The 16,550-nt window shown below is 35.5% G+C and overlaps 1 protein-coding gene across 11 annotated transcripts in view; it reads left to right on the plus strand.

The window, feature by feature from the left end:
• MTERF1 (mitochondrial transcription termination factor 1) overlaps positions 1-16,550 on the plus strand; it is a 397,742-nt gene that overhangs the window by 342,607 nt on the left and 38,585 nt on the right. For 3 of the 11 annotated variants that reach the window (XR_010344048.1, XR_010344050.1, XR_010344055.1), the window contains one exon: positions 129-3,306. The exons of the other annotated variants lie outside the window; for them this stretch is intronic. The gene's annotated coding sequence lies outside the window, so the exon portion shown is untranslated. Of the gene's footprint in view, positions 1-128; positions 3,307-16,550 lie in introns of those variants that run through there. 11 annotated transcript variants of the gene reach the window in all.

Here is a 16,550-nt window from a genome sequence, read left to right on the forward strand (position 1 = left end):
ATTTCAAGGAATTGACATGTAATTTTGGAGACTGGCAAGTCAAAAATCTGTAAGGCAGAATAGAAGGCTGAAAACTTTTAGGTAGGAGCTAATGTTGCAGTCTCGAAACAGAGTTTCTTCTTTTTTAGAGAAACTTCAAGGCCATCTATGACAAACCCACAGTCAACAAAATTGGAAGTATTCCCTCTGAGAACTGGAACAAGACAAGGATGCCCACTCTCGTCACTCTTCTTGGACGAGAACTGGAAGTCCTAGCCAGAGCAATCGGATAAGAGAAAGAAATAAAGAGCATCCAAATTGGTAAAAAGAAAGTCAAACTGTCATTGTTTGCTGATGATATGATTGTATACCTCAAAAATCCTAAAGACTCCTCCAGAAAGCTCCTAGAACTGACAAAATAATTCAGCAAAGTTTCAGGATACAAAATTAATATGTACAAGTCAGTAGCTCTTCTATACACCAACAGCGACCAAGCAGAGAATCAAATCAAGAACTCAACCCCTTTCACAATAGCTGCCAAAAAATAAACAAAAATAATTAGGAATATGCCTAACCAAAAAACCAAATGGTGCAATCACTTCACTATGTGCCAGATACAAAAACTAAAAGACTAAAAATCAAGAATTTTCCTATGCATGATCAATAACCAGTTAGTAAAAATATTAGAAGAAAGTATCCCATTCAAAATAGCAACAAATAGTACAGTGTACCTAGGAACAAAAAATCTTATAGACAACTTTGGAAATAATAAAGACTTTTTTAGTAAATAAAGATATACAGGCTGATCATTCCTCATCTGAAAATCTAAAATCCAAATGCTCCAAAATTCAAAACTTTTTGAGCACCAACATGATGCTACAAGTAGAACATTTTGCACCTGACCTCATGTGATGGGTGGCAGTCAACACATAGTTTGTGCCCTGTCCTCAAGAGGAAAAAGACCTTCCCAGCCCTCTTCAGCTGCCAGACAGCTTTTTATGCATATTCCCAGACTCCCCCATGGAAGCATGCCTACAAAGGCTGATAAAATGGCTCATGTGCAGTCCAGACATATCAAAGGCAGGTTCCATGTGGTGACCCAGATGGGTCCAAGACCTATGTGCATTGGTCACTGTGGATTCTTTTACTTATTCTCTACTCTGCTCTGTGGTGTAAGGGTAAAAGTATGGTGTTAGAATGACCACCGTATATAACCTGAAGAAACAGATGGATAAACTATTGAAGTTCTATGATGAAAGTGATAAACAGGAGTTAACGAAAAATGGGAAAACACTGCATAAAGCTAAAAATGAAGATCTCAATTGTGTATAAAAGAATGAATCAAGTGTCATATTGAACACATGCTACTTAATGGGATACTTGGGATACTGATCATAAAACAAGCAAAGCTCTATCACAATGAACTGAAAATTAAAGGGAACTGTGAATATTCCATAGGCTGCAGAAATTTAAGGAAAGACGTGACATTAAAGTTTTAAAGATTTGTGGCGATAAGGCATCTGCTGATCACAAAGCAGCCAATTTATTGATGAGTTTGCCAAGGTCATTGCTAATGAAAATATGACAGAGCAAGTTCCTGATACTAATGAAACATCACTGTTTTGGTGTTATTGCCTCAAAAATCCACTCATTAAAACTCATGAGACAGCTATAGGGATTAAGAATGTCAGGGACAGAATAACTGTGCTGGGATGTGCTAATGCAGCAGGTACCCATGAGTGTAAACTTGTTGTAGCCAAAAGCTTGCATCCTGTTTTCAAGGAGTGAATTTCTTATCGGACCATTTTACGCTCACAAAAAGGCATGGATCACCATTGGTTTCACAAACATTTTGTACGAGCAGCTTATGCTCACTGTAGGGAAACTGGACTTCATGTTAACTGCAAGATTTTGTTATTCCTTGACAACTGTTCTGCTCATCCTCCAGTCAAAATCTCATTAAAAACAATATTTATACCATGCACTTTTCCAAAATGTGAGCTAGTTCAGCCACGTGACTGGGTATCCTTACATCAATGAAGAGTAATTATAAAACATTTTCTTTAACAGCATGCTAGCAGCAGTGAACCTGGGTGTGAAAGGTTTGTGAAAGGAGTTTGGCATAAAGGATGCTGTATACATTGTGGCCAGTGCTTGGAACACAATGGCTAAAGACACAGCTGTGCACACCTGGCACAAACTCTTGCCTGCATTTAGGTTCAGTGATGATGAACAAGATGGTAACTTTGATAGATTTCATGTATTAAGTGAGAAAACATGATGTCTAACCTCTTTACATATGCAAAAAATATATCTTCGGTGTCCAATAAGTTGGAAGAAGTGGATATCAAAGAAGATTTTAGCTATGATAACGAAGCTTTAGTTGCTCATCCATAGACTGCTGGCGAAATAGCTGAAATGGCTCTGAATCAAGGTGATCATGATAACAGTCATGATGAAGGTGATGTTAACACTGTAGGAAAAAGTGCCTATAGATAACATGATGAAAATGTGTGCTGAGCATATTGGAGGACTAGAGCAGCGTGCATTCATAATAGAACAAGAAATCATGTCAGTTTATAAAATCAAAGGGAGACTTCTAAGACAAAAACCGTTGTTAATGAGGCAGATGACTCAGGAGGAAACATTTTAAAAAGCCATCCAGCAGAATGCCTCCTCATCCCTAGAGGACCCACTTCCTGGTCCCTCAACTGCTTCTGATGTTTCTTCTCAACTAAAAAAAATAAAATACAGTGTACAGTAATCTTTTAATCAAAACACAGCATTGTAGGTAGAGAGTGAAAGCCTGCCATTGTTTGTTGTTGCTCTTGTCTAACAGCTGACACAGGTATTCAGGTGATGCTACTGTGCTGCTTAGTTACTCTGAATACTTTATTGTTTCACTGTATTAATGGTATGTCTTTTTTTTTTTTTTTTTTACTATTGTGTAGTTATGTGTAAATAAGTGTAAGAAAATGGTTGCTTATCAGTAGCATATAAAATTCGGAGTCAAGATTGATGGTGATGCCAAAGAACTGCAGATTGTCCACATGAGTGGCTGAGATAATGACACCTTTGCTTTCTGGTGATTCAATATACACACTTTGTTTTATGCACAAAATCATTAAAATATTGTGTAAAATTTCATTCAGCTATATGTATACAGTGTATATGAAACAAAAATAAATTCTGTGTTTAGACTTGAGTCCCATTGCCAATATATCTCACATATGCAAATATTTCAATATCTGAAATCTGAAAGACTTCTGGTCTCAAGCATTTCAGATAAGAGGTACCTAACCTGTATGGAATGTTCACGAATGAGAAAAAGCGCTGTAATTCACGGCCCAGCCTTGCCTGCAGAAACTTGGCTGCAAGTGTGAACAACCCTTCAGTTGTTCTCCCCAGCATGGACAACTTGGAAATTAACAAGAGACTAATGCCATCCCTGAGGCTCTGAACAGCTCTGATGAAGAATCCCACCTTTATTGGAGAATTGGAGGAACAGGAAATATACGGGTATTGCCTGGCATTCTGCTTGATAAGAAATAGAGGAAAATTGAAACCCTCTTACTAGTGTCTGTGTTCTGATGTGTAATTTCCATTTTACTGCATTTATTAAAAGGAATCAAAGTACATATAGTTCAGAAAAAAGAAAGAGCTCTAATTTTGGCATCTACCCAAAGATAAGACTATGCCCTGCTAGATTATCAAGACAGAATATAAAACTCTGGCAGTTAAGACAGTGTGGAATCATCACAGAAATTAATAAACTAACCAATAGAATGAAATAGAGAATTAAGAAACAGACTCATATAATAGCCCCCAAACTTATGCTGGTAGAATTATTTACATATTAATTTCTCATAAATTCAATACTATTGACTGAATAAGGTACAACATTATTGTCATGCACACTCTTTCTACATTTACTCTCTGATTTCTGGAATTAGAATAATAGGGTTCAACAGAAGGAAAAAGTACTGAATACTATACTCCCTCATAAATATTCAGCTTACATTGAATAAAATATTCATTGTCTCCCAAAACTATTTTAAATGAAATATTTATTGTCCCTAAAAACTATATTCCAGTGTTTGGGGGCAACAAATATTTTTTCTACTGGTCTGCATTACGTAAAAAAAAAAATCTAACATCACGTATGGTTTCTTAAAAAGATAATGGAAGTTAATCTTATTATAAAAACTGTATTTATGATAGAAACTGAGATGAGTGAATACTAGTGGGTGAAGCACTAAAGATATTGGTCTGAAGGTGATGCAATTACAGTGTCGCCTCATGAAGAAGCCTCTCTGATTTTGCTGCTGGTCTTGTCAGCTGACACCACACTGCCATTCAAAGAAGGGCCTACACTTTGGCCTAATAACTAGATTCTGCTACTATAGTCTATTTGGATTTCCTACTCTGCAGGGTGTCATTAGAAACATAAATTCACAAAATTCATTGAGTCTAATACATGTAAGGCAATGGGATACATTAGAAAATGTTATTGACTGTGAAAGTGTCCACAGTCTAGTGAAAGGGGATAAAGACAAGTTTGTAGTCGGTAACTCTTCTTACAATAGGGCAAGTCAGAAGTATCCTTTGGAATTCTGAGAAAGCCAGATCATTTTTGTTGAGATTTTTCAGGGCCTCACCTGTGGAGGAAATCTGAAATTTCTCTCTAGGTAGCTCTGGGACATTACAAATTGTCATGTTTTTCATTCCTGAATTTGATATGCAATGTCATGTTACTGTTTGTCATAAAACAGATCTAAATTATAGTCAACATACTTAAATGGTTCCTTCTTCTGATGGAGCTGGAGGCCATTATCCTTAGCAAACTAATGCAGGAACTGAAAACCAAATACTGCATGTTCTCAGTTATAAGTGGGATCCCAATGATGAGAAAACATGGACTCACAGAGGGGAACTAACACACACTGGGGCCTTTTGGAGGGTGGAGGTTGGGAGGAAGGAGAGGATCAGGAAAAATAACTAATGAGTATTAGCCTTAATACCTGGGTGATGAAATAATCTGTACAACAAACCCCCATGACATATGTTTTCCTATGTAACAAAGCTGCACGTCTACCCCTGAACTTAAAAAGAGTCCCTTCTTGTGGTCAAGGAGGTAGGAATAATTGACATACAAAAATGGGGAAGGCTCATCTGAATACCAAGGAAAACTAGAAAAGGCAGCACAGTAATAGATGAGGTTCTGTTCTCTGAGAACAAAGCTAGTGAGAAACAGGATGCAGGATTTAAAAATGTCAGGGATCATGCAGAACTGAGTTTCTTCTGAGAAATTTAAGGTGTTTTGCAAACATAGACTAATCTTCATATTATTATTGTGTGTGTGTGTGTTTTTAAATTGTGTGTGTTTTTAAAACTTGCCTATAGAGTAGCATCTTATATTACAGAAAATAACAGAAAGAGTACTGTCAGTGTCCCTGTTCTCAAGCTTAATTCTTTCATAAAGAGGATCCATATTTGGTAATAATGTCAGAAATTTTTAAAAATGCAAGAGGCCACTTCTTGCTTTTCCATTGCCATTTAAGACCATACTTTATGATTTGATTCACATTTTATGACTTGAGGTTTCCCCTTACCAAATTTACAGAGACTTTGAGATGATAAAACTTTCCTTATATCAGAAGAAAGACAAGGCTCCAGAGAGAAAATATATTTGGATATTTCATTCCCATAACACTTTAATCCTTGCAACTAATCTAATACAACTGGATTTCCAATAATGTAAAAAGAAAGCAAGCACTGCTGAGAGCCCTAAAGAGTTCCAGATCGCCAAAGAGGGGAAATTTCTTTCTTTTTCCCAGGGGATCAATCATCCTGAAATGGCTGCTCCAAATACTGGTAGTGAAATAATCATTCACCTGAAATAGTGCTTCTTAATGCTAGGGTATGTTTACTTTCTCCTTGAAGCCTGTTATCTAACTAAATCACATCAAAGAGTTATCAGGGCAGTAGCTAAATATTCTGATTGAAAAATTCTTCAAAAGCTTACATTATATAATACTTTTGTTGAAATTTTCTGGTTTTAAATAATCTGTATTTCATTTTCTTCATCTGCTTGTTTTAATGATTTTATGTTTTAAAAAATTACAGCAGAATCCTATCAAAATCCAAATGTCTAATTATTTTCTCATAACATCACCTATTTATTTTTCATAATTTTCACTTTTCATTACATTTTATTTTTTTAAATTTAATTTAAAATGTACTTAAGTAATATATATCTATTGGGGAAAATTAGAAAATACAGAAAAACAGAAAGAAAAAAGCAAGCATAGTATCTAAAATGGTCAATTAAAGACAGCCATAATGGACTTCTGCTGTGTAACTGTTTAGATGCTCTTCTGTTTGTGTGAATACATGTATCTGAGGCATTTAAAGAAATCCTTCTGTACACACCTACATTTTGCAGCTGGCCCTTTTCTTTTTAAACTTGATGTAATGTCAACATTAAAAAAAATTTATTTATATATTTTCAATTTATTATTTGTTTATAGAGACAGGGTCTTGCTATGTTACCTAGGCTGGTCTCGAACTCCTAAGCTCAAGAGATCTGCCTACCTCAGCCTCCTAAAGTGCTGGAATTATAGGCATGAGCCACTGCACCTGGCCAACATTTTTCTATATCAATACATATACTTGCATATCAGTTTTTTTTTTAATTGTACTTTAGGTTCTGAGGTACATGTGCGGATCATGCAGGATTGTTGCATAGGCACATACATAGCAAGGTGGTTTGCTGCCTTCAACCCACCATCACCTACATCTGGTATTTCTCCCCACGTTATCCCTCCCCACCCTCCCCACTCCCCACTGTTCCTCCCCTAGCCACCCCCTACTGACCCAGTGTGTGATGCTCCCCTCCCTGTGTCCACATGTTCTCATTGTTCAACATCCTCCTATGAGTGAGAACATGCGGTGTTTGGTTTTCTGTTCTTGTGTCAGTTTGCTGAGAATGATGGTTTCCAGATTCATCCATATCAGTTTTAATGGTTACATTTAATCCTTTAGAATCCTTGGATCATATTTTCATTCTCATTCATCTCAAAAGTATTTTCTAATTTCCCATATAATTTCTTCTTTGGCCCATTAGTTGTTTAAGAGTGTTAATTTTCATATATTTGTGAATTCTCATTTTCCTTCTGGTATTGATTTCTAATTTTATTCCATTGTAGGCACAGAAGATAATTTGCATGATTTCATTTTTTTTAAGATGGAATCTTGCTCTGTCACCCAGACTGGAGTGCAGCGGTACAATCTCAGCTTACTGCAAACTCCGCCTCCCAGGTTCAAGTGATTCTCTGCCTCAGCCTCCCAAGTAGCTGGGATTACAGGTGTGCACCATCACACCTGGCTAATTTTCATACTTTTAGTAGAGACAGGGTTTCACCATCTTGGACAGGCTGGTCTTGAAATCCTGACCTCAAGTGGTTTACCTGCCTCAGCTCTTCAAGCTGCTGGGATTACAGATGTGAGCCACTACACCCAGCCTATAATTTCAATCTTTTAAAATCTGTTGATATGCATTTTGAGGCCTAACATATGGTCTATCCTAGAGAATGTTGTATGTGCATATGTGTTGTTGTATGGAATGTTCTGTATGGGTCTAGTTGGTTTACAGTGTTCTTCCAATCCTCTCTATCCCTGTTGATCTTCTGGCCAGTTGTTTCACCCACTGTTGAAAGTGGGGAATTGAAGTCTCCAACTATTAGTAATACTTCCTATTTCTCCCTTCAATTATGTCAGTTTTTTGCTTAATATATCTTAAGGCTCTGTAGTTAGGTGGATGTAAGTTTATAATTGTAATATCTTCTTGATATATTGACTGCTTTATATATTATATATAAATACATATATAAAGGATCCTATTATATATAAAGGATGCATTATATATAATAGTCTTCTTTGTCTCTTGTAACAATTTAGACCTAAAATAAATTTATCTGACATTAATATAAGAACTCCCACAGTCTTTTGGCTACTATTTGCAAGAAAAATATTTCTTTCATCTTTTCACTTTCAACCTATTTGTTCCTTTGAATCTAATTTGTTTTGTAGACAGTACAAGTTGAATCAGTTTTTAAAAATTTCTTCAGCCAATCTCCATCTCTTAATTGGAGAGTTTAATCCATTTACATTTAAAATAATTGATGATAAGGAAGGATCTGCTTCTGCCATTTTGCTACTTGTATTCTACATGTCTTATATCTTTTTTATTCCTCAATTTTTCTATGACTGCCTACGTTTGTGTTTAGCTGTTTCTTTTTCTACTGCACTGTTTTGATTTTACTTTTACTTTTCTTCATCTTTAAACAAGTGTTTTCTTAATGGTTACTCTAGGGATTAAAATTATGTCTTATATGTGTAGCAACATAGTTTTAAGTAATATCAACTGAGCTTCAATAGGATAAAGAACTCTTCTGCTATATGCTTCTGTCCCTTACCCTTTGTCTTGTTATCAGCACAGATTACATCTTTCTACATAGTGTGTCTATGAACATAGATTTATAATTATTGTTTTATGCATTTTAATTTTAATTCATATGAAAAGGGAGTTACAAACCAAAAATACTTTAGTACTGGCTTTTATATTTATATATTTAGTTATTTTTACTTGTGTTCTTTATATATTTGTAGGGCTTCAAGTTACTGTTTAGTGCCCTTATTTTAGCCTGAAGGACTCCTTTTAGAATTTCTTGTAGGACAGGTCTATAAGCAGAGTGATAAATTCCCTCAGCTTTTATCTGGAAATCCTCTAATACAGCCTTCACTTTTGAAGGATAGTTTTTCCAGATATGGCACTCTTAACCGATAGTACTTTTTTCTTTCAGCGCTTTAAATATCTCATGCCACTGCCTTGTGACCTCCATGGTTTCTGGTGAAATACCAGTTGTTGATCTTATTGAGGATCCCTGGTATATAACAAATTCCTTGACTCTTGATGCTTTAAAAAACACTCTTTGTATTTGAACAGTTTGATTATAAGGTATATGAGAGTGAAACTTTTTGAGTTTATTCTATTTAGAGTTTGTTCAGCTACTCGAAGGTATAGATCTATGTCTTTCATCAAATTTGGGACATTTTTAGCCATTATTTAAAAAAATATTCTTTTTGTTCCTTTCTTCCCTGACCCTTGTCATTATACTTATGTTGGTAAGCTTGATAGTGTCACATGGAAATCTGAGGTCCTGTTCATTTTTCCTTGTTACTTTTTTTCCCCTGCTCACCAACTGAATATTTTCAATAAACTTATTTTCAAGTTTACTGACTTTTCTTTTGCTTGCTCAAATCTACTACTGAGCCCCTCTAGTGAATTTTTCATTTCAGTTATTGTACTTTTCATCTACTCAATTCCTATTTGGTTCCTTTTTATAAGATCTATCTCCTTATTGATATTCTATGTTTGTTGAGAATTTTCTCAATTTTTCTTAGTTCTTAGTCCATGACTTTCTTTAATTCTTTGGGAATTATTTAAGACAATTGCTTTAAAAGCTTTGTATATTAAGTCGAATGTCTGGGCTTCCTCAGGGATAGTTTCTGTTAATTTCTTTTGTTCCTGTGAATGGGCCATACTTTCTTGTTTCTTTGCATGCCTCATAACCTTTTAAAATAAAAACAGGGCATTTTGACTATTACAATATGGTAACTCTAGAAATCAGATTCTCCCGCTTTCCCAGGGTTTCCTGTTGCTGCTTCTTGTGGGTTATAGTCATTTGTTTAGTGAATTTTGTAACCTATTTCTGTAAAGATTGTATTCTTTGTCATGTGTTGTCTCTGAAATCTCTGTTCTATTAACTTAGTGGTTAGCTAGTGATTTGACAAAGATTTCCTTAAACACTTAAAGTCACACACACAAAACAAACAAATGAAGCCTCTTAAAAAAAGTTTTTTTTTACTTAAAATGAGACAAAGCATAGGGTGAACTGTGTTTATAAATAATTACATCTCTGTATAATTTGTTCTTGAACTATTAATACAGTGATTACAGTAGACTTGTAGTAGGTATTCAATAAATTTGGTAAATTCCTCCTTCTCTCCTAGCAGCACTCCTCTAAGTCTTTCCAACCTCAATTACTACTAGCAATGACATAAGCTTCATACCTAATTCTGTCTATAAAGCAAAACCATTGTTGTCAGTCACATATTCTCTTGTAATTAGTAACTTTAGTCATACAGTAATCTATCTCTTTTTATTATATGGAATTATTTATATTTTACTCCTCCTTCTTTGTTGTTGCTTGGCCAGCCACAAACCTAATTTGGATCAGAAGAATCATTCCTATGTGCTTGAATTATGATACTTAAGATCCATTAGATTCTTCCATTTTCTTATTTTAACAATATATAATTTACCTTCTAATTGATTCTAACAAATTAGAAAATATTTGTAATGAGGAAGTCAACGTAGAAGAAAAATGTATTCCTTTCTTCTAAGTGTTTGGTGGGATCTGGGATTTCACATCTTACTTCTAGTCAAAATCCCTTTGAAACCAATGGGAATTCTGCACATGGGAGAGATCAGGTGGACTGGGCAAATATTACCAAAGGGAGATGTTTATCTGCTGGATATATAAAAGCCTTCTGCAAACCTGCAAAAGCCCTTCTAACCCAGGATATAGTGTGCTTCTGTTCATCTTCGAAATGCTGAGAACCAAAATATTTCAAGACCACTTTCGAATTCCAGAAAAGGGTTAAGGTCTGGTATTGTTTTGCTGTTGCTGTTGTTTCTTTTGGTTCATTTTCGTTTTATTTTTTAAATAGGAGTTAAAGCATGAATTTCCTGTTATTTTTCCTTAAAGAGAGCTAATGTGGAGACATATTCCAAAGTAGAAATAGGAAATGACTACCAGTTTAGTTAAGGTCTGACTAGCACTGTTTGCATCCTTCCCTCCACTTCTCCTAACTCTCATTTGACCATTAGCATCAAGCTCAAATTATTTTTTGAAGGGCACTCTGTATGAAAATTAATGGTTATGTCTCCCCAGAGAAGGAAGGCACAATTTACCAAACAGCAAACATTCTATTCCTATTTATTCATCCATTCATTATTTATGAATTGCCCTATATACATCAGGAACTGGGCTGCATGGTGATGGAAGAGGTGTGTGCTATTTTCAGAGAAAAAATATCATATCAGAATTTCAGGGCCAGTATACTGTTTCTTCCGGATACCATGGAAGTATCCAAGTCTATGTCTAAACTTGTATACTGTTACAAGTAAATTCAGTGAAAATAATAAGACACAAATCTTCTGAACTCATTCAGATTATGCCCTGCATAACTGTTGAAACTTGTTTTAGTTTTTCACTTTTCATCAAGCATTTGGGAAAGAGTTACTTCAGCTTCAGTCTGAAATGTGGAAATTGAGTGGCTTACATGTGCCGATTGAGAATGAAATAATGTTATTCTTTTGTAAAAGTCTCTCCTATTAGATCAAGTGTTCCAGCAAGTAGTAATTACTCAATGAAATGTGTACTTACTGATAATTATTCTAGATAACTGTTTTTAAGGGTTTACAGTTTCTTCCTTTTATTCTCTTTCTGGCAGGAGTAACAAAATTTTCAAGGAAGACTTGTAGAATTGCAGCTTAACCAGAAAGGAAGCACTACAAGTCCTCCCAGGAAAAGTATTTTTGCTGATCCAGGGAATTTCAAAACTTGGCTCTTAGCATTTGTACCAAAATCTTATAGAGATTTTTTTAGAATTGAGTTTCTAAAACCTTGGGTGGCTCATTCATCTTCAATAAAAACATTAAGAGTTACTGAATGGATTTGCCAGAAGTGGTAGGAAGAAGTTTCCCACAATTTGGTTCCACATTTTTGGAATGAACCAGATGTCAAGTTAGAAAAATTGTCAGTTATGAAGTTGCAGCATGATTTTTCTCCACAAATTAAGCCCAGTGTGACATTTTATATAAGCTGCATTTAAGGAAATAAGGAGATGGCATCCTTTATCTCTAACTAGATTCTGGAACTAATTTGCTCTTTTTCATTTGCATCAATATATTTGTCCTCCAATGGCATATGTTTCATCAGGGCAACCATGTGGAAAATTCAGACACAAAGAAATATTTGTTTCTTGCAAGAGCAATGTGAATAGAGAATTAATGTAATTTTGATGACAGATAAAGTACTTTGTGATAGTAGAGGCATAGTTGTGAAGAGACTTACAGAGGGCCTGGGTTTGTTGGTCTTTGGATTTCTTCCATGGTAGAGTAACAAAGTTGGCTCAACCATTTCAAAAATCTGGGTATGGTGTGGATACACTTTATTATCTCCCTCTTTCTGAATGGGGTAGTTTGCAATTTCAGATTATAAAGATTTTATAAGGGATTTTTCATGCAGACTTGTTCCAATAGGGTAACAATAATGGCACGCAGTGGAGAGATGCTTTCCACAATGAAGTTCATCAGCCTTTGGGAAGCCGGATAAATCTATTGAATAATTTATAGCAACACTAAAGAGATACTATGCCTAGAAATGAGGATTTATATAGTGATTCAGTTCTTACAGAGACAGTACAGAAAAATAAAGATGATAGTGATCATATTTTAACATAAATGAGTTAGGTAATCCACACATATTTCAGGATTTTAAGAAAGTTACAATGATGGAGAGGAAAGATCAATGGATAAGAAATCAGGAGCCAAGTTTTTTTATATGGTAGTTGTGAGCTTTCAGTGTAATAATAAAGTTGCTTGAAAATTAGAAATTACCTATAAGAGCAAGCTTAACAACTGGAAACTTCAGAGCAAGCTTAACAACTGGAGTAACAGATGGACAAATCTTGACTAATATAAAAAAGAAAGAAAGAAAGTATATCTCCAATAAAGCATATGATTTGACGTTCCACTGAAATGTAAGTGGTACCACCTTCTAAATCTAGAACTGTTTTCTGTGTTATCTTGATTTTCATATTAAGCTTCAGCATTAATGAATCCTTTTATGCAATTTATGAAATCACAACTTCAGTGTAGGTCCCTAACAAGGATGACTGAGAATTATTGATGGAAGGCTGAAAATGTAAAGGAAAACTCACATTTTCCTCTGTACTCTCTTTGTGAACTCAGAAGCAGGAAAATGTGATGGGGGTATTTTAGTAAGGTCTTCACTGTGACACTGCCTTCTGAGAGCTGACTGGCCAGGTTCACATGATGCTTCATAGACTGACTCAGACCCCTGGCTAACAGAGACCTAAATGGAAGAGTACTAAAACAGAATAAGTAGAATTTTAAAAATGCATTCTTGTTAGTTTCTATGAGGATATTTCATTTCCAAGTCTTTAGGAATTAAGATAGAGTAATCATCAGTCACCAAAAATGGATTCATCAAAATGTGATCATGTCAAGACCCTAATGAGTCTACTTTAATAATGGAAATTATTAATTTATAATCAGCTTATTAATTTTTATTTGTTATATTCAAAAAGTTTGTCATCTGTCAAATACAATATCATGAAACCTTAGTTTTACCATGAATTTTCTTTTTTTTTCCTTTTTTAAAAATTTTGGATACAGGGTATATTAGTTTGTTCTCACACTGCTAATAAAGACATACCTGAAACTGGGTAATTTATAAAGGAAAGAGGTTTAATTGACTCACAGTTCCATGTGGCTGGGGAGGCCTCACAATCATGGTGGAAGACAAAGGAGGAGCAAAGTCAAGTCTTACATGGTGGGCGGGCAAGAAAGCTTTTGCATGGAAACTCCCCTTTATAAAACTGTCAGATCTTCTGAGACTTATTCACTACCACGAGAACAGTATAGGGGAAATCTCCCCATGATTCAATTATCTCCACCTGGCCCTGCCCTTAACAGGTGGAGATTATTACAATTCAATGTGAGATTTGGTTGTGGACACAGCCAAACCATATCAGAGGGTCTCATTCTGTCACCCAAGCTGGAGTGTAATGGTACCATCACAGTTCACTGCAGTCTTGACCTTCCAGGCTCAAGCAATCCTTTTACCTCAGCCGCCCAAGTAGCTGGGACTACAGGTGTGTGCTACCAGGCCCAGCTGATTTATATATTTTTGGTAGAAACAGGGTTTCACCTTATTATCCAGACTGGTCTCCAACTCCTGAACTCAAGCAATCCACCCACCTCAACCTCCCAAACTGCTGGGATTACAGGCATGAACCATTGTGCCCAGTCACTGAATTTTCTTAAAACTTACATTGTTGGTCAAAGATCACCTTCTACCTAGCTTCTGCTTATTCTAAGCCCCAAAGAGTGAAGTTCAAAGCTTTCCTTATAATTTGGTGATCTTCAGAATATTGGAAAGTTAGTGAATCATTATTTCTTATTCTTTCAAAATTTGATTCCATTTTCTCTTCCCTTTTAATTTATAAAGAGAATTACTTAAGAACAAAGAGAAAAATTGTTTTGACAATATTTTAGCCTAACAGGAAGCTCTGTAAATATCTAAAGAAATCTCACTCCTCAAATATGGCCAAGTCATTTTTTACAGATGCAAGATATTTAGACAGTTCTAACCAGCTCAGTTTCCTTACCCTTTGGCATTTATCTCTCACTTTCAAAAATAAAATGTAATAAAAATGAAAAATAGTTTTAAACAGCAGGAAAATAGAAGTAATGAATCATCAGTTGGGGCTGGAAAAGCTTAGTTGTTTATCCTGCTGAAGCTGCTGTTCTTTTTATTTTTCTTGAATAGTTAGGTGGGGACAATAGACTGAAAGACTATTATGAGTCAACTTTCTAGGCTCTATTTTTATTTCCATGTTCTTGCACCTAGGTGAATTTCCCCATCAACCAAATACTGAGATTTTGAGTGTATTATTGAGTGAATGTTTATATAGGCTTAAGATTGTTGGATTAAAGGTGATATTTAAGAAAGAATATTATTGTTATTACTCATGAAAAATAGTTTTAGTGCTGATTTTGGCAGAGGCTGGCAACCTTCGTATTGGCTAGGAAAAAAAAGTCAACACAAATTCATCAAGCACATTTCTCTGCACTAGAAACTAACTACATAAGAGCTATTCAGCTTGGAATTAAGAATACTTCCTTTAGAAACTAATAATCAAGCATGAACAATCGTTCTCATGAAAAAATACAAATAATTTATCTACTCAGTTAAGTTTTAGCTAAAATACTGGCACAAATAGACAATAGACTTGTTGATTCACTTTTCTCTCTAATACCTGAATTAATTCTATCCTTTATCCAACCCACCTGAAGCAGAGTAGATTATCCAGGAAGAGTCTTTATAAATAATTTTTATTTATAAATGTGCTCTCAGAGCCACATTTCCTTAGAGAGAAACTAACAGAGAATGGCCATGTATCAGCAAACTACATTTTTTCAAAGCATTTTCAGAGATGAGGGTATGAGGGTGGGTTATCAACGATAAAGTTAGAGTTTCTTCCACCCACATTTTCAGTTAGGATGACTTCAGCTGCAGTTAACAGAAAACCTCTATTAAACAGGCTAAAATAATTATTCCCCAAAGACACAGTATCTCAGGGCTCTGTCTCTACCTTTCTGACATCCACTTTGGCTTTACAATGCTTTCTTGTTGGATTCATTCTCAGGCAGACATCAGGATGGCTGCAGCAGTTCTGGGCATCATATCCAGACACAACTGTGTCTAGAGAAAGAAAAGGGGCCGTGTCTTCCTTGTTAATTTTTTAGGAGCAAGGAAATCTTTCCCATAATCTCCAACCCCACCTAGCAGACCTTCCTTCATGGATCATTGGTTACAATCAGATCACATGCTTTTCCTAAGCCACACAGTGGCAAGGTGAATAAGATTAGCAGGATCGGTAGACGAATTCGATAAGGAAGAAATTATGCTGGGAGACCTCCATCATGATACCTTTACCTGGGGAGTATTTAGTTCAAATTTCCATGACATAAATCCCCTTAAGTACATATTCCATTATAAGTCCAGGGTATACTTTGGGTAGAGTCTTGAAGTTGCTAATTTAAAAAAAAAAAGTAACCTAACCACTAAAAGCATCCAGCATTAAGAGTTTCACTTCATAGAATCTGTGTTTTATGGATTCCAAATAATGAACTGAAGGACAAAACTAGGAACTGCAAAGAGTTCACAGCTTTAAATATCTTCACTACACATTCTGAGACTCCACATTCAAAGTCACCTATCAAATGCCCAGGCAAAGAAGACAGAAAGGACAGGGCAAAATGATTATCCCTACTTTAAGGCCTTCAACCCCTCTATACAAAAAGCATCTTCACCAGTCAGATTAATTAGACTGGAGTCATGAAAAGAGCACTGGATAGGAACCTGGGGAATACTCAGCTTTGCTATATGTAGATGTGATCTCTGATGACCAAGGAACTTTTCTCTTTGTGACCTTATGCTTAGGTAATAGGACGGTCTGTGCTGAGGTCCATAATGCCTTTTTTCTTTTTTTTTTTTAACTCTAAGAAAATATGATGTTGGTGTTCTTTAATTTCTGTGATGTCTCCTTAGAAAGAGGTGCTAATATGGAGAAAAATTGCTTCAAGTCAAATAGCCCAAGAAAGAGCAACTCAGGACCAAAAGCATGGCTTA

Source organism: Aotus nancymaae, unplaced genomic scaffold, assembly GCF_030222135.1.
Source record: "Aotus nancymaae isolate 86718 unplaced genomic scaffold, 86718_ANA_hifiasm-v0.15.2.pri h1tg000025l, whole genome shotgun sequence".
NCBI lineage: Eukaryota > Metazoa > Chordata > Mammalia > Primates > Aotidae > Aotus > Aotus nancymaae.